This window comes from Hippichthys cyanospilos, chromosome 3, assembly GCF_059441005.1.
Source record: "Hippichthys cyanospilos isolate Australia breed blue-spotted pipefish chromosome 3, RoL_Hcya_1.0, whole genome shotgun sequence".
Lineage (NCBI taxonomy): Eukaryota > Metazoa > Chordata > Actinopteri > Syngnathiformes > Syngnathidae > Hippichthys > Hippichthys cyanospilos.
Genome location: NC_142371.1, coordinates 12734476 through 12762428, shown reverse-complemented (window position 1 = coordinate 12762428; position 27953 = coordinate 12734476). Strand labels below are relative to the sequence as shown.

Genomic DNA, 27953 nt, shown 5'->3' with positions numbered 1-27953 from the left:
ATAAATCCCTCTGAAAAGGTAGGCATGCTTTGTCAGGTTTAGCACTCAGCCCCTCTGTTGTCTCAGCTCGGATCAGAAAAAGTTTTGAGTGGAAAATTGATTTTGAGGGGGCAAAATAAAATTAAAATAAAGGGTGTGCAGCTGAGTGGTTAATTGTATAAATGCACCTAAATAAACTTACCTGTCAGGTCAGTGATAGTCCCTTTCCTCAGTAAGAAATACTGAGGTTTTGATTTTGTATTCATGCCCAAATTTTCTATATATCCTCTCCGAGGCTCAGCGTAGTATCGGAATCGATATGCAGTTCTGATAGGGAGTCTTAATATTTACTGTGTGGCCAGCTGATAAACCCAGATGTTGGCAGAGGACTGACACCGTTGACTTCTAGTGGTTTGGACCTGGACTCTCCTCTTTCCCCCTCGTCTCCCTGCAGCCTTTAAACAAATGTAAATGAGTGACAGGGGTTTCTACCTCTGTGCTAATGAGGCCGAGTCTTTGAAGTTAGGCATTAACAACTGGAGTGAACAAAAGACAGTTACAGAATTTTAAAGAGATTTTGAAATATGAGGTGCAAAGTGGGTCGAAGAGGAGGGCCAGCCGCCGAAGACTTTGAACTCGGCAGGTTTTATCTTTTTAAGCGTAGAGCTGCTGCTGGTGATGAGGAGGAGGAGGATGATGATTATGTGGAGGAGTAGAGAACGTGCAACCGGTGCTCACAGTTGACTTATTTTTGTCTGCCTTTCTAGCAAAGCCGTGTTCACGTGAATTCCGGCCCAGGCTGTAAGGAAAAGACTGCGATCAAAAATTTTAGGCAAAAATGTATCCTCTTGTGTGTATGTGTGTGTGTCTGTAATTGATTTTTTTTCTTATTTTTTTTTTTTCAATAAAATACCCCCTCTGGAAAAGGTCACCCTTGTTGAAATCAGAGTGACTCTCATTAGCCCACTGCATGAAAACATGACATCTCTTTGACCCCTCCATTCCCCGTGCTCCCACCCTCTCATATCACACACCCCATTGATCCATCACATTGTCCACCGAGTGCCATCATCTTTTGTAATGGTCCATCACAACTTGGCATACAGGATGGTTTCTACTCTCCCATCAACACTGCAGTCGTACATAGTACTACCCGCTCACTGCCATGATCCAAATTGTACGAAATAACGAATACATACACACACACACACACACACACACACACACACACACACACACACACACACGCACACACACGTAGACTAGACTAACTTGAGAGTGAAGTAAATATTGGTTTGTGCCTACTCTTTAGTGCAACGAGTGTGCTTGGGTTTAGATGAAATTTAGAGCTAAAATGTTTTAAACTAATAATACAGTTGTGAATGTACGGCGGTATAAGAGCCCTTAGTTTTAGTTTCTTGTTCTGAACTATGAAAGTTTTGAATCTGCATTGTCAAGTGTTTTATTTTTATTATGAGGTAAATTACTTTGCAGGGTAATCGATTGTCAGTCATGTCAGTCATGCAGAAATTGTAAATTATGGACGCCTAATATTCACCATATTTTACAATGTATATTTTTCGTTGCTCTGTATAAAAAAAAAAAAAGACTAAACATTTTAGTTCAAATGTAATTTCCAGATTTGTTTTATTTTATTATTTTAGGCTGGGACATTTTTGCAAATCTGCCAAAATGGGCATAATTAGGCGATATTACACTCAGTATTCGTATTTATTTATTTATTTATTTTAAATAACTAATTTACAATACTTGAGGAAATAAGACAGAGCGTGTTTGAATAAAAGTGAATCAAAAAGTTTGGAGACAATTAAAAAAAAGTGTCAATTAATTTCCTGAATTTCGTGTGTGTTATCAAATTTATAAATCTTGTATAATTGAATGACTGTTGAAGAGAAGGCAGCATAATAATAATAATAATAGAAGATATTGATGCTGACTTTTAATTTCAGTTTAATTTAATTCATTTTAAAAAGCGGAGGATGAGTCTGTACAGATTTTTTCTGCGGCTCATGATGGTAATTTGTGCGCGTGTATATATGTACTGTGTGTGTAAGAGACAGGGTGTGTGTGCGTGCGTGTGTCAGGATGGAGCGAAGGGGCTAAGGTTGCTATACCCGTCGGCTTCATTAGAGAGCGCCCTAATTATCTGTGCTGCTGATGGATTTGTGACAGGCCCTAACGATTAATGCTGACAAATTCAGTAAGGTGTCAAGTCCGCAGCTGCCTTGATGTAATCAAGCTGATATTATACAGTCCCCATAGCCCCTAGTGCAGCACCAACTCAATTTGCCTGTGCAGGTGACAAATGGACTTTGCTACCTGACTAATCACGTCAGGAGACAATGCCAGTTAATGACCTTTAGTAAGCCCTCACCACCCCAACGCCACCCCTTTTATAACTTTGTAATAAGCAAGTCGAAGCGGCTACGGCGCAGCACATCTCTACTTGCTTTCCTTCAAATTACTCAATTTCATAGGCGCTTTTTTTATGTAATAGAGTGTCATGTTTTTCTTTAATAAAAGTGAGCGGGTTGAGCATTTCCAACTAATGCAGAAGTTTTCGTTTTCGTATTAATGACCAATGACCACTTCTAGCATTCTGATGTATAAGCTTCCTGTGAACCCTTTTAAAAAAAGAGGGCATTCTGTAGATGTGTTTTACAAGATTGCGCATGTCGTGCCCCCTGACTAAATCACAGCCACATCATAACATTTTGGCTGAGTGAAAGTAAAAAAACAACAAGAAAAAACAGACCAAAAAAGAACTCGCTACAGTTCTGTGGCTGCCTCGGGGAAGGCCTCCACTTTATTCCCAGCTGGAGGCTCACTGTGCCCAGGGATTAATGATTTTGCATGCTCGGGGTAGCTAAGATTACACAGCGACCTTTGTGCTCTTACTTGATGATACTGTTATGCGATATTCTTCCCCTGAAATCAACTGTATGCACAGATTTACCCCCCCCCCCCCCCACACACACACACACACACACACACACCAACCTTTCTGTCTACACCGCTATCACAAGGAGCGTGTCCTTTATATAGCAGGCATGCTTGTCCCCTCTATAAAATGAGCGTTCAATTCAGTTTTAGTTAAAAGTTTATTATGGAATTTGTACCTCCCCATCAAAAAAATCTCAACCGATGTAAGGCTACGATGATGTTGAAATCAAAAGTAAAAATCATTTGTACGTAGAATTGAGAGTGTAAATGAATCCATTCCAAAACTGTAACAGTGTTATAGAGCGTATATCTCAGTGTAGACTGGTGTTAGTTTTCCTGGAATGAATAACTTGAACTGGTGTAATGGTAACCACATCATGTTAGTCATCCTCTGCAGGAGGACCTTCTTTCAGACACCCCCCCCCCCCCCAACACACACACACACACACACCACCTCTTTTTTATCCCCAGTTCCACCACCGCAGCACCCACTGAAAAGTACATCTACATAGCCATCACCTCCAACTGTCAAATCTGTTCACTCCCCAAAATCAAATGGGGAACTGAAAAACACATTGATCAGCACCATGTTTTATTTCCCTGCTTTGGCTGTATCATGTGTGTTCTAGGCATTCTCTCCCTGTGTGTGTGTGTGTGTGGGGGGGGGGGGGGGGGGTGTATTCGGACTCACCGCAAGGTAGTTATAGTTGGAGTTACGTTTCTTTTAGCAGATGGCATTCATAGGCCTTACCAAAAGACGTTTTTCCTCCTGGGTCACCTCCCTAACAAATTATTAAATTTTCATATGGAACTCAGACTGCTGAAAGGGTAAACTGTGTTACTTGCATCCCTTTTGTACTCGCAACTATGCATCATTAGAGATGAGTTTTCTTAAAAACTGTCGCAACAGTGCTATTGATTAGTAGTGAGTAATAGCAGCTATTAGTGAGGTTTGAACGTTGTGTTCTCTCGTAGATAAGGAAAAAAAATGCATGATATATCGAAAACCCCCTTCCTTGTTTCAGGGCGTCCTAAAGCATTCATGCCCCAGGGCTCTTTGCCACAAGCATGGGTGGTTGTGTTGTCCTCGCTGCACTTTACGCGCACAGATAAGGATGCACACACGCGCACGCTCACACATCGCTACCTAATGGTTAAAGTGGAGCCGGCGTGGCTCCGTGGGAAGTCATAATGGAGGTGGCTTAGTATGAAGGGAAATCATAACATTAAAGTAGCCAGATCTGCTTTTTCCCTTTCTTGCATAAAAGAGCAACAAGTCATGGGATCCACAAAAAAGAAAGAAAAGAACAAGTCTGAGCCAATCAAGAACAGATAGAAAGTTGCCTTTTGGGACTGAGCTGCCTTCCTCCTAATTTTCCTAGAAAACAATTTCTCCTCGATAAAGATTTTTAGATTTGATTAAATTTCACAATGTTGAAACAGCAGAAGCAAACTGTTTTTTGTTTTGTAAATTTAAGATTGCATTGTAACCTATGATGAACACTGCTGTATGTTATCTCTTATCAGTGCTTTCAGAGTCACTTCTTACAATTTAATTGAGGAAATGTGAGATTTAAGGGCAAATATATCGAAACATTTTCCTTTAGCATGTTATTCAAAGACATGGGATAAAGTTGAAAGGGATCGTTGAAGAGAAGTCATGCAAGATTTAAGAATTAAAAGCCAACATCAAAAATGTAAAAATGTAAACTTTTACATTTTTGGAGCCAGGATACTTTTGCTCTCTTGATCAGTGCCTCAAGAGGCTATGCGTAAGACTGCGAGACCCAAATTTAACATGTTGCTTCTATCAATAAAAGATGAGCAATTACAGAATATTTTGTCTAATAAGTATTTGAATTCCTCAGTGCAAGCAAAAAAAACAACAACAACATGTAGCTTACCCTTTCATTACATCAGTAAGCAGGGGGAGTGCGAGCAGAGCTTTGATGCCAACAAACAAACAAGACAAACAAGATGGGCCCACTACATGAGTCCTATCCAGGGACACCCAAACCCTGTATGCTCCTCCGCCTCTGCATCATCCAGTGCTGCTCTCTCTTGCTCACTTGCTCTCTTTCTCTCACTATACCCCTACCGCTTTCGCACACTTCTCGGCTCTCCTTTTACCGCTGCACTTCCCACTTGATTTTTTATACCTTGTGTATATTTTTCCTCACACACCTCTTACCATGCTGGATAAAAAGATGCTTGCTTAGGGAAAAAAGAAAAAAAAAAAAAAAAAAAAAAAAATATATATATATATATATATATATATATATATATATATATATATATATATTTTTTTTTTTTTTTTTTTTTTTTTTTTCATGTTGCGACTGAGTTTTTTCCACGCAGCAGCAACGATTGAGCAAAAGAACAATTTTTGTCACGAATGAGCCACACTGGACTATAAGCCGCAGGTCATAGTCCAGATATGTACACAAAAAAAATGTTGTATCGAACTTTTTTAAATTTTTATTGTTATTTAAAAAAATGTAATCACCTGCCAACAGCAACAGTCTCTCTTTAACATACTCAACATGCCTGCATATTTAGCACCAACATATTTATGCAAAAAGGGATGGATTATATTCAACATAACACCAACGGAATACTGCAGAGTTAAACAGCAGTTCAAACTCAAATCAATTCTTCGATCGCATCTTCTTCTGTCCCCCAATGTTTAATTGCTAGATTATTTTAGTGGACATATAAACACATTGCAGATAATTCATATATACAATCATAGATATTTAAATACAATCATATATGGCTTACATAAAATTTACACATCACAAACCTTTATACACAATCATTTTCAAACTAGACATATTTTTTTTTATATTTTTAAAACTTCGAGTTCAGCCATTGATTCCCATCTTTTCAGTTCTATTTTATGGTTGTTCCATGAATTGACACCTTGAACGGATACACACATTTGCTTGACCGGTGGATTGTCTCCTGGTGGCTAGCAAAAAAACAAACAAACAAAAAATCAACATATAAGCCGCACAGGACTATAAACCGCAGGGCTCAAATCACGAGGAAAAATTCTTTCAGCGTTTTGAAAAGGATGCCAGTTTTTTTGGGCACCTGAAGCATCAGATTGGGCTGTGTAGGGATGGTATACAGGGAAAGGAGTGGCGGCGCAGCTTTTAGGATGAGTATTAGAACTGACAGTTGAATGAGACGATGAACAAATTCTCCCCCAACAGCTGTGACCGCCTCCATTATCCTGACAGGTGTCAATTAAGAATTATTGCAGGCCAAATGCCCCCACCCCCACAATTTTCTTCCCCATGTACATCTATGCATTTCGTTCCGTTTATCCCAGCTCCTCCCCTGACACACATAGACACACGCGCGCACACACGCATTCTCTACGTCCAGCTGTCGACATAAGTGAGAGAAAAGTAACATTTTACCCTTGTCAGTCTTGTCAGAGACCGTACAGCCGCACTCCTGTTCCTCTTTGAGGCAGAAGCCAGCAGCAGACGCTTGCTGATCAATAACTGCGGTTTTGATCATGAGAATTGTTGTCTGTTTTTGAAGGCATGAGAGTGTTGACCATATGCCTTGGCCTTCTTATTTCTACAAAGGACTGCAGGGATGCAGGCAAGGACAGTGACACAAACATTATGACAACTGGCATTATCCAGAGCTGCCCGAGTTTATGAATCGTATTTTATTTCCAAAATCACGATTCAAAACTATTTGTTTTGATTTTATTAATACTATTTCTGCTCTATAGGTCAACATAAAACCATGATACTACTTCAGTGTGCTTTGCAAGACAGAATAACAAATGCAGACAAAGTGACCTATTTTCTAACATTAGGTAAGTTTTGATTTGGAAGGAACATGCCTTTTTTTCCACAAAAAACACCATGTGGACAAGTGTTACTCTTTGAAGCTAGCTATAAATTGTATACATTTTATAGTTTAAAATTGGATGAAACAAAAAAGTACATCTGATATATAATAGATATATTGCCATTTTACAGGAAATTGCATTACCGGAATACGTGAAAAATTGTGGCTCTACTGTTTCTCAGTTCGTTTGTGACAAACAAAGTATGAAAATAATCTTTTTCAAGTCAGCAGCTAAGTTGAAAGTATTTCAAAGCATGGAATGTGTACAAAGTTGTTCTTCTGTATAGCTGCAAGCATATTGTGAGCATTATCAGTCACAGTCCCCAGATCTATGACGGTCAAAGTCCATTTGTTAGCAATGTAGGGAACCTTTGCATTCACCTTCGCGTCATCAACACGAGTTTGCAAAATGCAAAAAGACTATGTTGTTGTCGATGTCCACGCATCACCAGTGAGTGCCACTTTTGTCGTTCTCGTCAAGGCACTGGCAACTTTTCTTTAAGTTCCTTTGTAAAGCTGTGGCACAGTTTCATTTCCTCCGATATTTGTTTGGTGTTTGGTAATTTTCCTTTTTTTTGTGTCCTGCGGCGCAAGCTTCACTTCCAGACAGGCTGCGTCGTGACGAACTGACATTTCCAAGGGCAATCACAGGAAGCGGATTTGCTTTAATATTTTTTATTCATAATGTCAATTTTCGGACGTTGTCAATCAATTCTGAATTGTCGTATATAACAATCCGAATTTTTTTTGTGAATTACACCACACATTTGAGTCAGGTTTTTTGTTAAAAAAAAGTGATTTTTGGGGATTGACAACTGTCAGCTTTCAGCATCTAAATATGCAGTCATTTACATCTGTTAAACTGCTGTGGAAAAGTCTTCAGACTCCTCTCGCCAGCCGATATTTAGCACTCAAGCGTTGCTAGCTTACGGCTAATTTATGCAAAATTGCTAAACGCTGAATACAAGAGCCGTATAATTAAATGTTGCTGTAATGAAGTCGTTTTTGAGTGCTCTGAACTGGCGAGCGTATGTGATTTCAGAATAACGTTATGTCGTTTGTATAGGAGTTCACGACTTATACAAAGAGCAACAGTTTGTGCAATTCAAAGAGTCAATCAACATGCTTCTGCTAATAATTTCAAAATAAAAACATGCCATGTCCTTGCTGTCCCATCTATTTTTTAGTATGGTAAGATTTATTTTGAAATGAGCCTTTTCACCTTGTTTGGCTACAGGCTTTACTGTTTTGCAGAGCAGTAAGGAGCAGCACAGAGTATGAACAAACAGTGAATTCTCCAGTGTACCCCACTGCACTGCATCATACTGAGAGCGCTTCTCGTACAGTATTTCTATTTCCTTGTACAGTTGTCATGTGTTAAATATTTTGCTATTGTACCTTCAGAGTAAATAGTAAGTTGTTCTTCGCCTCAGCCCAGTTACCCACTATGTTGGTTTAACACATGGCCACCATTATTGTACATTCTCCATATGCCTTTCTACACTTTCAAAGTTTATTTCTGCTGTGGCACAAGGTTTTATGATGTTATGCTACATTAACGTCCAGTGAGTAAAAGACCGGCAGACGGTGGGCCATGGTGGCTTCAGTGTGTGTGTCCAACAGACTCAATTAGTTTATTTCAGTCACGCTTTCCATCATATTCCAAATTTTTCATTTTAGAGCAGATCCTATGTGCTTATTTTTAAAATTTCCTGACCTTTTGGCACACTGCGCACACTGTTGGGTTCTGTAATTAATGCACATTTCGGTTCCATTTCCAAACAAGCACGATGCTGCTTTGCAGAAGCGTGGCACACAAACAGTATTGTGAAAAACCAATGCCAGTACAGTTCTCCAGAACTACATGCATGGAAGTGCATGTCCATTGGGATTTTTGGATTGATTTTGTAATTTTAATCCCCAATTTTCCACACAAAAGATAATGTCACTATTATTTTGCTACTCCTCGCTGTTTTTAGGGTTACATTACTGTGCGCCACTTTTTTCCCCTCTTGAGGCACCCCACCATCTTCTGGCCCATGTCTTCTCTTCTGTTTGAAACTGGCAAAAGCCTGTTCAGAGTGATTATCAGACCTGAAAATATTCCCATTCCCATGTAAATCACTTAGCATGCATGTTCTCTTATCATTCTTGCTTTTCCCCTGCTCACCCTAAACGCTTGTGTGTAATCAAAGTAAACGGCAGCTAAAGCTAAAAGGGAAATGCTCTTTGTGGAGATGGATGGAGGGATTAAATATTAACCGGATGCGGCTGACTTAAGGCAAGTGTTTTACATAGCTGCTCTTGCCGCAGATGCCGCGCATTGATTCCATCTCCCTGGCGCCTTTACCCATTTGGCTGCCTGCTGTTAATTTTTCACTATCATGGTGCTAGCGAGGCCTTTAGAAAACAGAAAGGGAGACCAATGAGCGGATCACTCATCCACCTCCAACCCCTCTCCTCATCCTGTTGGGGCAGGTGAGATGGATGATAGCAATTTGAAATTTTGTTTGTGCCTGTGATCGTCAAGATTGTTTTTGGTAGTGCCATGGTGTAACGACTGCTGTGATTAATCGAGGTGCATGCGAGAATCTTGGAGCATATGAATGGAGGAGACTGGATCTCGCAAGTTCTCCGCCTTCTCCACATTTTGCTTGTGAATGTGTTGTTTATCAGCCGACCTTGAGGTCCAACACGGCTGCCTTTGGCTTCACTAACGACCGCAAACTGCCCCCTTTGACAAGTCACTTTCCTCGTATATGTATTTCTGTTTATCCAACTCTGTAAAACAAAATTTATACAACAACGGCAAAAAAGCCAGTACTGTATGCACCAAGTACTGTATGTACTGTAGATGGATATAAATTTTCGGCATGTTCCTCTTCTGACAGAGACCAGGCACGTATTCAATATGTTTGTCGTCTTTGCATTTATGGCACTGTCCCATGGATCACAGAGGCAGCTTGTTAACAGGGAGCGCATAGCATACCAGCGGTGGTAAACGCGCGCGTGCGCGCGCACACACACACACACACACACACTGCTGTCAACAGCGTCATGGGCCTTCTGGCATGTATAAATGCAGTGTTGGTACTGGTCTACCCCGCAGTCGTCTGAAATCGGCACCACTCATCACTCAGTCCCAATGATGCCTTGTTTTCCCACCCCCTGCCTACCCCCCATGCACACAATCCTACTCCAGCTCGGAAAGACATCTGATGGGGTCGTGACCAGGTCATGACCTCCATCTGTGAATTCCTTGCAATGTTTAGTTTGCCCACTCGCATTTTTTTTAAATCCTCCTCTTCACCTGTCTTTATAAAGTTTGTAGACTGTATGACACAAAAATAACTGTGAGTGTTATTTTCTGTGCTTTCACAAATATCTGCTATTCTACCAATCGTGCTTGCCCTGTCCCTAAACTATGGCAAAGCACAAAATGTCCGTCTACCAATTTGTGTAGTGATTAAAGGGATACTAAAAATATTTAGGTAATATTTTGTCTATAATTATATTGATAACTAAGTTAGTTTTCACGGACAATCACTAACTTTAGAAACACGTTTTCCCACTTGCTGTCAACTGAAAATGATCTACTTTCGGCTTTTCCCTTCAGGGGTCGACTGAAAATGATATCACGTCACGATAAAATGATAAAATGATAAAATGATAAAATGATAAAATGATACCACGTCAAATGATATCACGTCACGATATCATGATATCAACACTCAAGACTCAGGTAATGACCAATCACCTTGTTTTCTGTGTTTGGTCATGTGACGTTTGCAACCTAAGCAGTGTTTGGCTGTTACTTCAGCCCTGAGTACAATTGATGTAATTTTCAGTCAAAAACAAGAGAGAAAATGTGTTTTCAAGTGTATTGATTGTATATGAAAAATAATTTAATTTAATAATTTAACCTTCATCTCTAACACATGCATATATTTTTATTCCCTTTTTGGCTGCTAAATTTCAACAGCACTAATCACAGGTAAGCTGTTGAGAGAAATTTAGTGTGTGTTTTGTGTGTGCGCATAGATGTTTGTCAGCGTATGAGTGTGCGTCAGGGCGGAGGGGGGGCCTGATTGGAGAATGAAGAAGAAAGTATATACACAGGAAGAGGGACGACAGAGATTGCTCTTACTCTACTCAAGCCCACCCATTGCGTGGGCGGTGTATGCAGAGGAGGGGTCAGTTGGATGCTGTGATAGGCTGTCTGCCAGGAAGGCGGGTGAGGGTTGGCCTCTTGGGAACGGTTCATTGGCTGGATCCTTTTGCACTACAAAATAACATTTCTTCATCATGAATGTTTTCAGTGTTTAAAGATTGATGGTACAGGCTTCTTGCTTTTCAAGTGCGTATGTTTATACTTGCATGTATGTGTGTGCGGGGCTTTTCGAAGTTCATTCCCAGTTCCTGTGGGACTGTGTGTGTGCGTGCGCGTACACGCGTGCTTGTACAGTTAAGCTGCATGTGCTCATCCTCCAGTCAAACACATGGATGACAGATGACCCAATGGGAGACACCAGTCATCCTGCTTAACTGGAATTTTGTCTCCCCCACCCTCGTCCTCCTTTCCTATTCACCTATTGTGTGGAACCAAAAAAAAAAAAAAAAACAGCACAATTTGTTTACTTTCTTTGTTTTAGTCAGGAATTCTTTGTTCAACTCAGTTGACCCCTTTCCTAAAGTTTCAGCCTTGTACACGATGATAATCGCAATGTGTGACTGTGAGAATGAGCTGAGCTCAACCTGGCTTTGTGCATGCCTCTCAATTGCTATAGGAAGAGAGGAGGTGGAAGCTCAGTAGACCAGGGGAAACCTAAATCCTCATATAAAAAGGCCATGCACTCAGCCCGGGCTGAGGGGAGGAGGGAGCGAGCAGAGGGAGAAGGGATGAGAGAGGCAGACAGACATTGGAAAAAGGAGAGAGAGGGGGGAAAAAAGTTGATTTCCTTTTTCAGCAGAGCCATACATCACAGGGCCTCCCAGCTGCAGTGTCACAAGCTGACAGAATGACATGTGTCATTTATCAAAGGGGCCAGGCGGGGGCCTTGGGAAACGCGCACCACAAAGCCTGAGAGAGTTCATTCCAACACTGAACCCTCCCTCTCTCCCTTGTTCCCTTCCTCCCTCATCTCTACACCCTCAACCCGCCCTCATTTTCTCTCCCTACACCCCCCCCCCCCACATCGACTACCTCGACCCTCCCTTTTCACTTTGCCTGATGCCCCCCCCAAATGGCCCCGTTTTATTTGCGTCTTCACTTTATTCACTACAACTGTGTGTACCCGAGTATAGTGAGTGACAACAGTGAGCCCACAATCATAGAAAACATTTCCTGTCAGTCCAACCCAAAGAATATTGAGAATAATTTCACGTTGGAAAAACAGTTTATATTTTTCTGCAGCAATTAGATAACCTACTTCCATTAACATACATCACTTTATTGGTGGAGCTAAATCAACATGGCTGCTTGAAGACATTTTTATTGGCTGCCTTCTGGTTACACTCTTCTGATAACATTCATGGCTTACATTGATATTTTGCATAGCTGCTACAAAAGTGTTGTTTGACAAGGGGATTACTGTGTTACATTGTATGTCCAGTTCGGACCTCCTATGGAGCGTGGGCCATGCACTCGACCTGGTTAAGAGGTTTTGCAAACATATTGTTTTCAGGAACACCTGATGTTACCGACATTTACAACAATGTCGGTCCAAATGCATGCTTTCTACAACTTTTTGCGTTAATGTCTTGGCTCAATGCATTTGTACCTCTTCTAGCTTCCTCTCATCCATCATCGACTCACCTTTCATCTGTACCCTTCATCCATCCACATTGTCAGTCCTTGCCAGGGTTAACTTCATCCGAGCCATTTTCAGAATCATTAAAGCAGCTCACCTGGGTGTCCTCCCTCTCTTTACTTTTGTTTACTGACCCATGAATGCTTGCTTTGTGGCTATCGTGTTTTCCATTTGGTACAGTTGGAGGAAAAAACAAAGTGTGAATGCTTGTAAATGCTTTGTTTACATTGGTTTCTGCATAAATTTGCCATGGAATTTGCTCTGATCATCGAAGTTGCAGCAATGGACAGATAGTTGTCTGCAACTAATGTCACGTAAAATTGCATGTCTGACTTGATCTCGCCCCCTCGTCTTGTCATTTACCTTTCTCCACATGCCCTTGTTTTTATTGAACATAATGTGGCAGTTGTGTGCTGTCTCTCACTTGAGCTTGAATATGATTTGTCGAATTCGAACCTAGCCACGGTCCCAGTTATAATAGGATGTGCACACTTTTCCAATCATTGCTAAGTTATTTATTTTAAATTCTTTAAAGTCAGTTTTTCATCTTATTTATTTGTGTTTTAATTTGATGTTCCGGAGGTTATTGATCGCATTTCTGGTGAAAAACTGTTTTTAAATTATTTATACTGGATTAGGATTTTAATTTTTTTTTTTTTTTATAGAAGCATCTAATTTTATCAGGGTTATGTGGGCTTTTAACATCCACAGTACCTTTTGAAGGCGGAGCATACCATACATCTATGTCTATTACACCTACCCCAAATCACTCTTGAACATGTTTTACTTGGTTGTTAACATCTCTGTGCTTCTCTTAGTCCGGGGTGTTGGAAGTATAGACAAAATAAATGGTATATTGTCATACTAATTAAACTAAAAGCTGTATTCCAATTTTTAGCAACACAAACCTACTGTATGAGTGTGTTTGCTGTCTTCTCGATTTGTGATGTGTAAATTTTATATACAGCACACAGTATATGCGATTTTATTATTGTATTTATGATTGTATATGAATTATGTTGAATGTGTTATGTTCACTAAAATAGACCAAAAAAGGGAGTCAAAATCTGTTTTCTATGAATATGGTGGGACTAAATTTGCAGGCATGTTCAGTCTGTTAAAGAGAGGATGTTTCTGTTGGCAGATAATTACAAAAAAAAAAAAATAACTTAAAAAAAAGTATAAACTTCATATACTGTACCTTCTTTTTGCATTTAGATCCATTGTTATTGTCTGTGGCTTATAGTCCAATGCGCCTCATCCGTGACAATCTTTTTTTTTTGCTCATATTTTGCTTCTGCGGCTTTTATACCGCACTGGTATATAAGCCGCAGCAGCAAAATATGAGCAAACAAATGATTTTTGTCACGGATAAGCCACACTGGACCGTAAGCCGTGGATAATAACATATTTTTTATAATGTGCACTAAGGCGCACTGCCTTATAGTCCGGGAAATACGGTGTATTTGTGTGTATATATATATATATATATATATATATATATATATATATATATATATATATATATATATATATATATATATATATATATATATATGTATATATATATATATATATATATATATGTATGTATGTATGTATATATATATATATATATATATATATGTATATATGTGTGTGTGTGTGTGTATATATATGTGTGTGTGTGTATATATATATATATATATATATATATATATATATATATATATATGTGTGTGTGTATATGTGTGTGTATATATATATATATATATATATATATATATATATATATATGTGTGTGTATATATATATGACAAACACACACACACAGTGGTGCATATAAGTAGTACGCATGCGAGACAGAAATCACTGATGCGTAATGCCGCATGCTTCACCGCACACATTTGCTTACCTACCTATTTTCATCCAAGATGTGCCATGGCCTGAAGCGCACTTAAATGTGGTGCAATATTTACAGCTTATATCACCAGCTAATTTTCAGTCATCCTTTATATGACAAATATGAAAAGAGTACGTGAATGTAGCGCAAGTTATTGCAAAGCGCTGAATAGAAAGGAGTTGTCCAGGGGTGATGACTAGTGAAGTAAGCGCTTGTCGGCTGTTTTGCTCTCAAAGACAGAAGCAGCTAGCTCATTTTGTGGCTGCGGCATGCTTGTGGGCAAAGAAGTACAAGTGCTGTGTTTCCTTCCCGCTTAACGAAAAGTGTTTGGAACAGCTTATGCACGACACGCTACACTAACTACCTGCTCATACCTGTCAACACCGGGCCGTACTGAATCTTAACAAAGTTGTAATTTGCCCATTCATATCCGTATATAATCTTACACAGAATTTGTAGCGCATGCGCAAGATAAAAACAAAACATGGCCTACAAAACCTTAGCAATGTATTCCTCTTCTAATTCCAAAGCTTTATCATTTTTACAGTGATCTTTTTTATAAAACCAAACTTCATAGCACAGTAATAATAATAATAATAATAATAATAATAATAATAATAATAATAATAATAATAATAATAATAATAATTTAGTAACAGGTTGCAAAAATGCAGAGAAATCAAATTATTAGTTTCCAGCAATTTTCCTCCATGGTTTAACAGATTCCCGTCAAGAGACTTGCACTACTTTTCGTGAGTTGGATTTCGTGAGTCAAGTGCACATTTGTCATACGTCACTTACGTTACCTCGCTACAAGCCTTTCAAAATAAGAGTTCTGATACTTTAATCATTTTGAATGAATACAAAAATAATACCAAATTAATTTGCAAATTTTTCATCTTATAAGATGTTTTTGTGTTGTGCTGACTGGTTCAATATTAACAACTAATATATTTTCTGAATGAATATTTTTTTAATAACCTTTATTTTGTGAGGGCTATCTTCAGAGGAAAAAGCACGCTCACTTTCCGGCACGCTCGCTGGCAGAACAGATTGCAAGTTGCAGCGTTCATGGTAGATGACTGTTTTTGTGTGTGTGTGTGTGTGAGTGTGTTATCCCACGTATTTGTGTACGTATATATATATATATATATATATATTTGTATATTTGTGAAAACTGCCTAATAAATTGTGTTACATTAGATTTACAATAAAAAAAAAGAGTAATGTTCTGTTAAGTATGGCAAACATACATATACTACTTTTGCATATGCGACTTTTGCACATCCAGCAACCAAAATAAGGGTGTAAAACACTTGCCTTGCAAATGCATCGATGACACTGACACTTATTTAATCTATGTAACTATAATTACTTATATGTGCAACAGATAGCACCAATTCGCTGGCTGCCATTTCTGATGTTTCATAGGAAGTCATAACAGGTCAACCAGATGTGACAGCTACAGATACAGTGTGAAACGACAAGATGATAATAGATACTAAGTATCCTTCACTGCGATGCTCTGTGATTTATGGTAAGGAGCGAAAATTGTTTTTCAACTTTCATACGGATGAGGCATTACATATTATTTGAATGAAAATACAACTTCTTCACAAGCCCTCGGTACCAGTCAATGCCTGTTAGGAATGGGACAGGACACAAATCGTATGGTGAGATGCCTCACTAATAATTATATATATATATATATATATATATATATATATATATATATATATATATATATATATATATATATATATATATATATATATATATATAAAATATTCTGTATATTTTGTATGTATTATATGCAAAATTATTCCCCATATTCTGTTCTTTTTGTGTCTTATTATATCCATTTGGTTCTGCTTCTTCCAGTGAAGTAGAGTTAGGTTTGAGGTTATAGCCAATTAGAATTCAGTTAACTTGTATCGCCAGGCTGTATGAAATCTGTCTGCAATCAGACCCATTTTAGGGCATTCCAATCGAGAGTTGCGGGCTTCTGTGGAGTGTGCACAGACATATGTGCAGTGTGCAAAGGCATATGTGTACGGGCCAATATAGTAAATAGACAGTTGCAATAGCCAATCGAGTCATAAGGTGGCCATCTAGAAGCCTCATGTTTAACATGATGTGATAAGGGAGGCGGTGCTATGTTGATCAACCGTGTTTAACGTTGGAAGTTGTAAAATAAAGTTATTAAAATAAAAAAATAAAAAAACAACTTGTTGCTCAACCAAGCTAACTGTGTTGCATGGCTGATCTTCATGGTGTAGTGTACAGTGAAGCCAGACCCATGGACATTTAGCAAAAAAATCAAATCTACTCGCTTTTTTTCTAACCCACAATAGCTGAAGAAGAGAAAACAGAAATTGGACAGACGCAACTTTGAGCGTTGGCGTCCATGGCAATAGAAAATGATTTATTTTTGGGAATGAAACGCACAAACAAATTATATAAGCAAGTCGTTGAAGTCTTTCTGTGGAAAGAAAGAAGAATGGATTTTGCATTGAAATAAGTGGTGGACAGCCGTTTATATGAGTCAAGCATTAGATTTTTTGTAATGTTTTTGTAATTTTATTTAGTTCATATTCAATTCGTGATAAAGAAAGAACATTATATGAATATATTAAAATGTGAATTAAAATTTAGCGTACAATCTTGTTAAAGCTTGGTTGCCCTTGGTGGACTTCATAAAACTTTGTTGACAAATATTTTTAAATTATTATCAATTATTTTTAAGTTTTGGACAGTACCAGAAAATAGCCTGTGTAGCCCAGTAGTGCGTATGTGTGCTTCTGAAGTGTATTTATTCGAGTTGAATCAATCAAGGCCTAAGTGTGAAATGCACGGACCACCACTGATATATATATATATATATATATATATGAGTATGTAAAGTTTCCTCACCACATTTGGCAATGCAGTTTACTATCATGAGCAATAAGGTAGTGCAATCTCCTTTGCACACTGGCCCAACAAGCCCCCTCAAAAATAAGATAATAATCTTATGCTGTGCAGGGGTGATAAATCTCGTGACATTCTAATCTTGCGAGATCTCATTGTAGCAGCCCTCGTCCCGTCCCTAATTTCCATAAAGTAATTATTTAATTCTGCTTGTAGTTCTGTATATTGTATGACACCCCCACCAATTACTGCCGATACTACCACCCCCACTTCCAAAAAAGGGGAGCTGTACTCGAGAAATGATATCAAAATAAGAAAATGACTTTTCTACAGTTACTATCATTGCAGAACGCAACAGGACATCTTGGATTAGTTGACACTTGGCAGATAGGATAGAAAGCTTGAAGAGGTTCAGCAGAAACTCCCAGAGCCTTTGTTCAATAATTAAAACTCCAACATTGGGCAGCTTGAGGAAGTGAGCAGACAGAAAAGGAGCCTTCATAACAGTCTAAATGTTTCCCTTTTTTGTCTACGGGGTTTAAAAGCCAATACTTGTCACTGAGGTGAATATTCAGCAGCAGTATCACAAACTGATGACCCTTCCTAGAGGTCATGAATAGTTCATTCCTTTAAACTCTCCCGTCTCAGTCTACTAAATCCTTCCCGCCCCCTCTTCTGTATACACAGCCCAAGGTAGTTTGGTGTGTGGGAGTTCCAATGCTGTGTTTCAGTCCCACAATGCAGAGTGAATTGTTGCGTGCAATAGCGAAACTAGAGACTTACAGTGTTTGAGACCAACGCTTGGTTTACTGTACGCAATCTATTTCTATTTAGCTGTTATAGGAATTGACCATAACATTTAAAGGACCTTACGGTGTAACAATAGCTTCCATTCTTCTCTTGACAAGATTTTGGCAGGTGTCTGATGTAAACAATCGTTTGTTTCTTTGTGTGTGTCTGTAACAGTATGGGTTTTGGAAGACACTTGTCATTTATCTAAACAAGACTTATTTTTTTTCCCGGAGCCAAATGTGAGCTGATAGGCATGACTCAGCGAATCGCACATCACCTATAAGAAGCCCAAAGCTTAAACACGTCCCACCTTCCCATAGTGAGGTCAGACTAGCATCTCTTTCCTCTTGGTTTTCATCCTCCTCCCCCTCTCACCACCATCAGTGTTTCACAAGATGGATGTGTCTTTAAAGCAGAGATTGATTGTGGCTATCAGAGTTATGGCACCATACATCACCGCCGATGTGATTCCGACGAGCTGGATTGAAGAAAAAAGGTGGAACTCCTGAACTCATGGGTGGGTTCTAGTGGGACAGCTTGGACACAGTTTAATAGCTTGGAGATGACGGCCTGCGCTTCGGTCTCCGTGCATTGACGCACATGTACTCACTTGTACGTCCATAAGTTGGCCTCGCTTGGGAATTCTGGCATGTGTTTGCGGCTGTTTCTCATCTTCATTCTAGTGTGTGTGTGCGTGTGCGTGTGTGCCTGTGCGGCTGTCTACATTGATCTCCAGTGATGTGATCTCCCTTCACAGTCTGTTCTCATTGGACTCTGATTTACAGCTTCATTAAGTATCCTTGCACCGCTTCCCGTACTTTTTGTTTCCCTTCTTTCGGCAGACAAGCACACATACAAACACAGCGTATGTGTGTGAGGACACTCACATACGCAGTTGTAGGAAAAACCTGCTACTAAAGAGCATTTGTGTAGTTTGTTTCTGTTCTGTTTGTCATCTTCATGAGTAATCTCCTATTATTCAGAAAGGCTTAACACTTCATTGTGACGCAAGTTAAAGCACTGTGGCAGTTTTGGAGGTGCTTCCCTACCCCCAGGCAGCCCCACTCGACTGAAAAGAGCCCTCATTGTGTGTGTCTTCTTTTATGGTGCTGTCTGAAAGAGAGGGATGCACTCCAGTCTGCATTCAAATACACGTGGTAAAGCAGCCAGCAGAGCAGGACAAACACCACAGGTTGTAAATGCTCTGAAAAGGTGTGTGTGTGTGAGTGTCTGTGTGTGTTGACTGCTGCACACAAATATGTGTTTTTGTCAATGTAAATGTGCATATGCATGATTGTGTGTGCAGGCTTCAGCAGGTTTTCACTTTCAGTGCATTGGCAACTTTATTCCGTTTCCCTCAATCTACCTGTTTTATAGTTGCCTGGAATGACTTTCTTTCCACCTCCACTAAGAGAGGAAGTTTTGCTTCTTATATTTTTTTTCAAACCTCCACCATTATCAGAAGTCAAGTCATGCAGAAATGTAAAAGAAGAATAAGAAGAAGAAGGTAATCACACTGTGTGCTGGTGCTTTTGTCGTCAGTCCGTGATGGAAACGGGTCTAAATATGAGATTAGAACCTGCCGGTGACTGATGCTATTAGGCAGATATGCCATAGACTTTACTATCTCCCATGAAGGATTAGTGCAAATTATACCGGGAGACAGGCCTGATTTCTCCTCTGCCTTTCTCAATGTGGGCATCTGAAGCACTCTAAGTTGACAGCGTCTGTCTATGCTTAGTTTTCCGAGACAGGTTGCGTGACAGTTGATGCCAAGCGAGGGCTTAAAAAGTGCGTATCCGTGGGTGTCTGTTTGTGTGTTTGGTCCGTGTGTGTGCCTGCGTGCAAGTTTGTGCACATATGTGTGGCTAAGCGTTATTAAATGACGGGAAAGTGTGTTTGGATGTGATTGTGCATCACTTTTTTCCCCACTTTTTTCACATGCCAGATTCTCTTGAGAATGCTTACAATTGGGGGACGCTCATTTTAAGCTCGGTGGCTTCCTCTTTAATTCTACACATTCTTATCTGGCTTTCTTTTTTAATCGTTAAAGTGCCTGTAAGACTGTACATGTGATGCAGCATTTATGTAACTATGAATAAGAAAGAAAGCTGCCCAGGTGTTGGATTTCAACATTAAATCCGTTTGTGGTTGCATGCTGATTGTGGGGCAAATCTTTATTTGTATACAAACACCCACTTTACTTATTAAAGTCATTTATTACGTTGAATCCATTGCATCTATCTTGCTGAGAGGAATCAACATTCTTCATCAACCTGAAATGTTTGAACTTCGATGTTGATGTAACTGCTTACTTTTTTCTCGTCTCAGGAATGCTTGAAGAAACATGCAAATGCTTCCCATTTGAGCCATAGTGTCTCTTCTGGCCTGCTGATTTAGGAGGGTGACTTGCCCTTTCGTGTTGGTTGTAAACCAAAGAGATGGATTTATAAGCCCAAGCCTTGTTTTTTACTCTACAGTCTCTGCACTTTTGACAGGAGAACAAGCTCCTCCTTTCCTGTCTTCCAGATGCAAAGTAGATTCATTCTACAGTGGTCACCCGTTAGAAATCAAACAGCCTGAAATACAGAGCAACAAGCTCAATTAAATTACTCTTTGAAAACCCTTTTTTTTTCCCTTGCTTGACCTTTGCCATTCATCCTGCCTTTTTATTCTTGTCAGAAATCTACTCTCGCTAGCTTGTCTTCTATACTCCACTTGTATGCTTAGTTCATGAGCTATGACACTCAGTAGTGCAGCGTCAGCAGGACTGAGACAGGTCAGTGGTAGAGGGGCTCCAACTGGGACAACACTTGATTATGGGCAGCTGCACAATCAACTGAGATCCAATACAAGCACACTTTGCCAAAATAGATACGGGATACACAAGTATTAATGCTCCATTTGGATTTTATATTTCCAAAAATTGAAAAAAAAACTGTTTGGCTTAGCCAAGTTGAGTCCCCAAGAACCACAATCTTGCTTGATTTCAATGTTTCCCCTCAATACACTTGATTGAGATGATTTGAGATTCATTAGTGAGCTTTGCAGAACCCTAATAATGACCAAAATATAACTATGTAATAGCAACTACTATAGATGGTAGGCCTGCAAAATATGGCGCAAAACGATCGTCATCGTGACAGTGGCACATCCAATATGAATATTGCAAAGATGTGCAAGGACTCCTTTTTCATCTGTAATTGCATCCTTTTATTTTTATATATACAAAAATTGTGAAAAAAAAAAAAAATCATCGTGGATAAGTCGCACCGAGCTATAAATTTTGAATGTATGCACAAAGAGACAGACAGGGAATAACAGACTGAACATGTTTACATGTTTACCACTAATATATTTATAGAAAATGGATGGATGGATGTTTTAAACATAAATAACACTGACAGGATACTGCAGAGTTATATAGAGTTCAAACCCAGAGTATTTCCATAGTGTTTTCTTCTGTCTCCTTTTGTTTCGTTGAATGCGCATCATTCATATATACAATCCTACACATATACTATCATATACAGCTACATATCAACTTTACACATCACAAACATTTGTACAATCATTCAATTTATACATAATTTTTATATTTTTAAAACTATATTTAAAACTCTTTTTCAGCACATTTAAAATATGTTCAGTTGTATTTCATAGTTGTTCCGTAAATTGACACCTTGAACACACACATATATTTGCTTTACTGGTGTATTGTCTCCTGGCGGCTAGCAAAAAAAAAAAAAAAAGGCCCGATAAGCCGCACCGGACTAAATAATTTAAAAAAGTTATTATAAGGAATTAACTTAGTTTTTACAATGAATCAGCTCAGAATATAACCAGTTCTGGTCATTTTTCATGAGATAATAAAAATAGAAATAAAAAGAAATATGGGTATTGCAACATTCGGCACCCATGTCACATCGCATGTTTTTCCGTTGGCACAACATTTTTTAACCTCTTTGTGTGACTAAACAAAGCAAGCAGTCTTTCTCATTTTAGTGTACGATTAATGATAGAAACAATACACAAAGTTAAAATTAATAACTCTTGAAATACTAAAATGTCTTTTTTAAGGCCTCATAAATTGGCTCACATTCCTGGCGCCTTGCCGAAACCTCCAAAATATTCACTGATCAAGTGACCCCAAAAACACCATGTTTGCTCAACCATTGACATTGCATCATTAAATAGAGCAAATAATTTTCAGCTCATTATATCAGTCAAAAATTTGAAAAACATATAGAAAGTGAATAAAATAAAATTATAAATTTGTGACATTTCAATGATATAATTAAAATAATAATTTTCACTTGTAGTTGTATTTTATATTTGATGAATCATTGTCATACTGGATACAAAAATGCATGATATTAAAAGTTGAAAACAAATACTGTATTACGCTGTTGACCTCAGTTTGTGTGTTTGTGTGTTCAGGGATTTAGATATTGAGTGAAACATGGCTTCTTGGCTTATTATTTATTTATTTATTTTTTTAACAGATCAACAAACTTATTTTCCTTAACGTTGGATGCTACAAATCAGTCTCGCCTCCTTGAAAGAGTCTGGATGAACCAGTTGAAGTCCTGGTTTCCCTCTGCCATGGGACTCAGTGTTCATTTACCTATTTATTTCCACAGCACTGTTCCCCCCCCCCCCCCCCCCCCCCCCCCCCTTTATATAAAGACAGTCTATGTCCGAGCGTGCCACGGTGTGATGGATTGCATAGTCCTCTCTGCTCAGGAAGAAAAAGGGGGATGGTTAAAGGGAAGAAAAAGTAGGAAAGGAGAGGAAAAATTCAGGAAGTGAGCAAGGAAGAAGACTGACGCGGTGAGGCGTAGCACTGAAGGACATGGCAGCTTAGCGCTAGCCAAAAAGACTGTGCTGAACACCTGCTCCTGTCTCTCTCGCCCCTTCAACCTCCTCATTACCTGTCAATCTATCACAAAGCAGCCAGATCAAATATCTGCAGAAGGCAGGACTCGCACAGGGAGGGAATACTGTAGAAGAAGGAGGGACAGTGACCAAGGAGTGAGGGAAAGACGGAGATAATTAGGTAAACAGTAGACCTGCGTGTTTGTTTGTTTTCTTTTCCAAGTTTCCATCTCCCATCGTTTACAAAATAAAAAGACCAGATAATATTTCAGATAAAATAATACGTACGCTAATGGAAACTTGAAGTTTGTCAAATCAATACATCTTGTACAATAGAGCAGTTTCCCCTCACAATGAAAACACCACGTTTGGTCATTTGTTTATTTTCATCTATTCATTTATTTATTTATATATTTATTCATTTAGCAATGCAGCTGTTTTTTGTATTAAACCAGCCCACAGTGCATTTTGCCCTTTGATTGCTGCATCTTTATGAAAGAGCTGTGGTCTGAAAGAGCTTCAGAAGGAGGTGTGGCCTGCAGTTTCAGATTATGGTGATAATATGCCCGGTGTAGCTGCAGGTGAATCGTTTTCTTTTGTTCTTTTTTTTTTTTTCTGGGTTTTGCACACCTATTGAAGCAGGAATGTATCTTCAATAGTGGTCGTGCATGGATTTATTATTTGTGCCCCTTTGCAGGACTGTGTATTAATACTGTTGATGACAGAGCACATTTGCACACCAAAGACAGAATGATGATTCAAAAGGCAAATGAATTTGAGCTATTCAAGGTGCATTAGAGCACACATGACCAGTCCAGGCCCACTATTTCTGATCTCCTCCCCCCTCTTTGCTCTCCTCCCTCCCTTCTATGTCCTTGTTTTCCATTCTTTCCCCGGCTCTCCTACCTCTAGCTCCCTGTTAGTGTGTGAGCTGTGGTGATTTACGGTAATTATCCATCGTTGGGTCATGTATCAGGCCGGCCGTTGCTAGGAGATGGAAGCAGCTGCTGCTGGCTGTTGTCTTGTCATAGATTTTGTGTGTACGCGTGTGTAGGTGTGTGTGTGCGTGTGTGTCTGTGTGTTTGTGCATGTGCATATGTGTACTTAATGAATGTGCTGGTACCATGAGATTTGGGTGTGCTTGAGGGTGTATCCGTGATTGGTGTATGTAGTCAGGTGATGTGGGATTTTAAAAGGTGCAGATGGTAGTGAAAAAAGGAGTGGATAGACAAAGGGAAAGCTTGTTGAAAAGAGGGAGACTTAAGTGATGATGTAGGTTAGAGGTTGAAAGGTGAAATATGAGTGTGCATTTAGTGGTGGCATGCAGTTTGGAGTGCACAGGTGTGTCTGTGTGTGTGCCTTGCATACGAGAGATCAATAGAAATCAATCAGAAGCCTAATTGAACAAAAGAAATGTAAACTCACTGGGATGTGAGCTCTCTCTTTTTTCATAGACGATATGTCGAAAAAGGCGAAGCACAAGTCATGTCATAACAGTAATAATGTGCACAGTATAGTCACAAACACAAAACAAATTGTTGATTGACCACCATACAGACAGAATAGAGATGAGCAGCTCAGCAGCAGCAGTCTAGCAAATCAAAGGCTTTACAAAGTCAATGCACCAATAAAAGTGCTATACGTCAGCGCTGGAGCAACTGTTATCAAGAAATTCAGCAACTTTTAGTCGAAACTATACAAAGAGAACAGAAATAGGAACTTGATGATCATGGACCGTTTTGTTAGGTTAACCTGTGAGATCTGTTGGCCTCCAAATATGAGCTGTCAGTTCTACTTTGTAGACAAATTGATGCGGAGCATGTGGTTAGCCTGTCTGGCTCACAGTCAGAAGATTCCGTGTCACAATTCCGGCTTGGTCCTCTGTGTAGAGTTTGCTGTCCACCCAGCTCTTTTGTTTCCTCCCATGCAGCAAAAAATATGCTTATGAATGTGATTTAAGTTCTTTGAATTTCTCATTGTGTATCCCGCTAATTAAAAGTCAGTTCAGATGGTCTTAGTTTTAACCATGACTGAACAGGAAAAGCAGTAGAAACTAGATGCGTGGATGGATGCCACATTTTATGCTAGATTTTGTTTACCCTATTTATTGCAATATTTAGATACAACCAACACACTCAACATATATTATTATTATTATTATTATTATTATTATTATTGTTATTATTGTTATGGGATAACTGACCATTTTATATTCAGACTTTGCAAGACAGTGAATGACTTGTTTTGAATCAATTTAGATTTTGTGGCTGTTTCAAATGAAGTGTCCAAAAGAGTAGGTAGTTGTTTTTGCGATAAGAATCAGAGTGTGTGTTAGGTGGATAAAGCAGTGTATATTTCCCACTGGCAGTCATCACACAGATGGGTGCTGGATCAAGTCCCCTGAGGGACCTATTGCTTCCATTTGCTGCGGTAATCCGCCATAGCCCATTGTGTTGAAGCTGTTTCAGGTTTCATGACCTATACAAGGAAGCAGACATGAACTCAGGCATAAAGGCCACCAAAAGGTCACAGGCACACGTTCTGCAAAACAGCGAGCAAGGAAGCTTTTGGATTGTTATTCCCGTATGTCGTCATTGAAATGAATTATTTAACCTATTGAATATATTTTATAGTGTGATATAAATTGTCATAATTGATTAGGCATGTGAGATACAGGTGACACGGTGGCTGATGACCAGTTTAGGGTCTTACTCACCTCTCACCAAAAGTCAGTTGTGATTGGCGGCGTCACAGCCATGACCCTAGTAAGAAGATGGATGGATGGATGGATGTGAAAAGCATTTGTGATAAAGCTACTAGTCATATGAGCCACTACAAGTGTAAATACAACAGCCACTCTTCCATACCGACCTAATTAGCACCAGTTAGCATTTGTCATTGTGTTTAGGGGGGGAGATTAGGAACACCTCTCAATTAATCTGCAATCAGTCTGTTTGTTAATTAGCTAACCTGTTCTAAGTGGCCTTCGGGGCTCTTGTGTAATTAGCTGAGCTGCTGGGAAGCAGGCCTCCATGTTGACATTGACCTGAAATGTGCCTGTGTGCACGCACACACACGCGCAGATCCATCCATTCATACACCTACACACAAATACAGTACCCTAACAATACAACCCCTAAGTGCTTAAAAACAAATTTAAACACCCTCATCGTGCAGATGTACAGATTGGTGCATTTTCACGCACCCAATGATAACTGGTTATTCCCCCTTTCACTTAGCCGAAAACGTGCATTACTCAAAACCTATTTGGGAAAAGAAGGCAGACATATACGTATATCCTTCTCCATTTACATATGTACTCCTTTCATTTTTTTTTCAAGTGCAACAACAAACCCACCAAATCGAATATCTGCATTGGTCTGTCAGTGTGTTTTTTTGTTCTTCGTTCACTTCAAAGCCATTTGTTTACTATGCTGCCTCCTGACATTGTCTGTGGTAATTAAAGGAGCCCCCTTAAATTTATGGTTTAATTATACAAGCCTTGTTATGCTGAGAAGACCAGGATAGGCTGATATGCTCAATAAAAATAAATAAATTCCTTACAGGTTTATTGAACCTCCGTTTGCATAGAGACTGCAATCGTTTCAGATATTCAGGTGTGTGTTACTGCGTTTATGTGGTTATGGGAATGCCTCTGTGTTTATTTATGTATTGCGCTGTAGTGCTTCTGTACATGGTGAGAGTGAGTGAGAATGAACATGTAAAAAAAAAAAAGCCAGATGAATTACTATCGATTGTGGCTGGTTCACGGTATTGATCCGTAGCGTGTTAAACCCTCCTGTACCCTGTGAAAAACACTGTCAGTGTGGACTTAAAAAAACAAAACAAAACATAAAACTCACGCAGCAGATACACAGCTGTATATATTGAAAATGTTCGACCCAATTTTACCTGCAGTCTTACCTGTCTTACCTGTGTGTGTGCGTGCTTATGTGGTTCAATGGTTGAACTGATTGACTTCACTACTTCGCATAATTTAAAGCTTGACGTTGACTAAATGACAAGTATGTAGTTTTGGCATAGTTGCCTTGTAATTCACCAATTTACAATGAACTTTTGAGATTCCTGTCTGCTTTCGTCGGTGGACTTCGCTCAGTGCAACAACAAAATATCCAGGCAAAAAGGAAACAAAGTCCCCGTATGTCTGCATGGTTCAACAGGATGAAAATAAGATATAAGAGAAATAAGAGAAGGAGAATGGCATTAACCCTTGCTAGCTTTGGCCAGTTCGATCGCCGCTAGTTATGTACAATTATGCGTGGACAAAACTTTATTCATACCACATTCAATAACATGCCAGTAAAATAGATGCATAAACTAAGTACAAACACAGGAACAGAAAAAGAGTGATTTCTTTTGAAGAGTCTCACCACAGTTTTCCGTTATGCAACACGCCACATTTGAGAACACACAATTTGATTGGCTGCCTTGTTGAAGGGAAACACGAGGCATTTCCACTAGATTTTATGCCGATCTGATGGGCTTGATGGCAATCAGGCGATATTTGGCATTTTTTGCTACATTGGCGATCGATTGTAATGTCCTGCCGAGCAATCAACGATTGATCGGTTCCATCAATCACATGTTGAATGAATGTTTTGAGGGGCAATATTATGCCTTTTATTTCCACTAGTGCAACTGTTCAGTTGAGTTATAGGAATTTTTGCTGTCACATCACAACAACATTTACTTGGTGCTGGGAATGTAATTAGAAAATAGTAATTGAATTACAATAAGTCACATTCATTATTTAGTTTGAAGTTGTTTTTGTTTCACCTGATTAAACTTTCACTTAATTTCCGGCAAGTTTTGAATGTGTCTTATAGGTGATTGATGTTTTT

The 27953-nt window shown here is 39.2% G+C and overlaps 1 protein-coding gene across 4 annotated transcripts in view; it reads left to right on the top strand.

Moving 5' to 3' along the window:
- Positions 1–27953, top strand: part of LOC148425789 (teashirt homolog 1-like) — a 42160-nt gene that overhangs the window by 3020 nt on the left and 11187 nt on the right. The window lies entirely within an intron of this gene.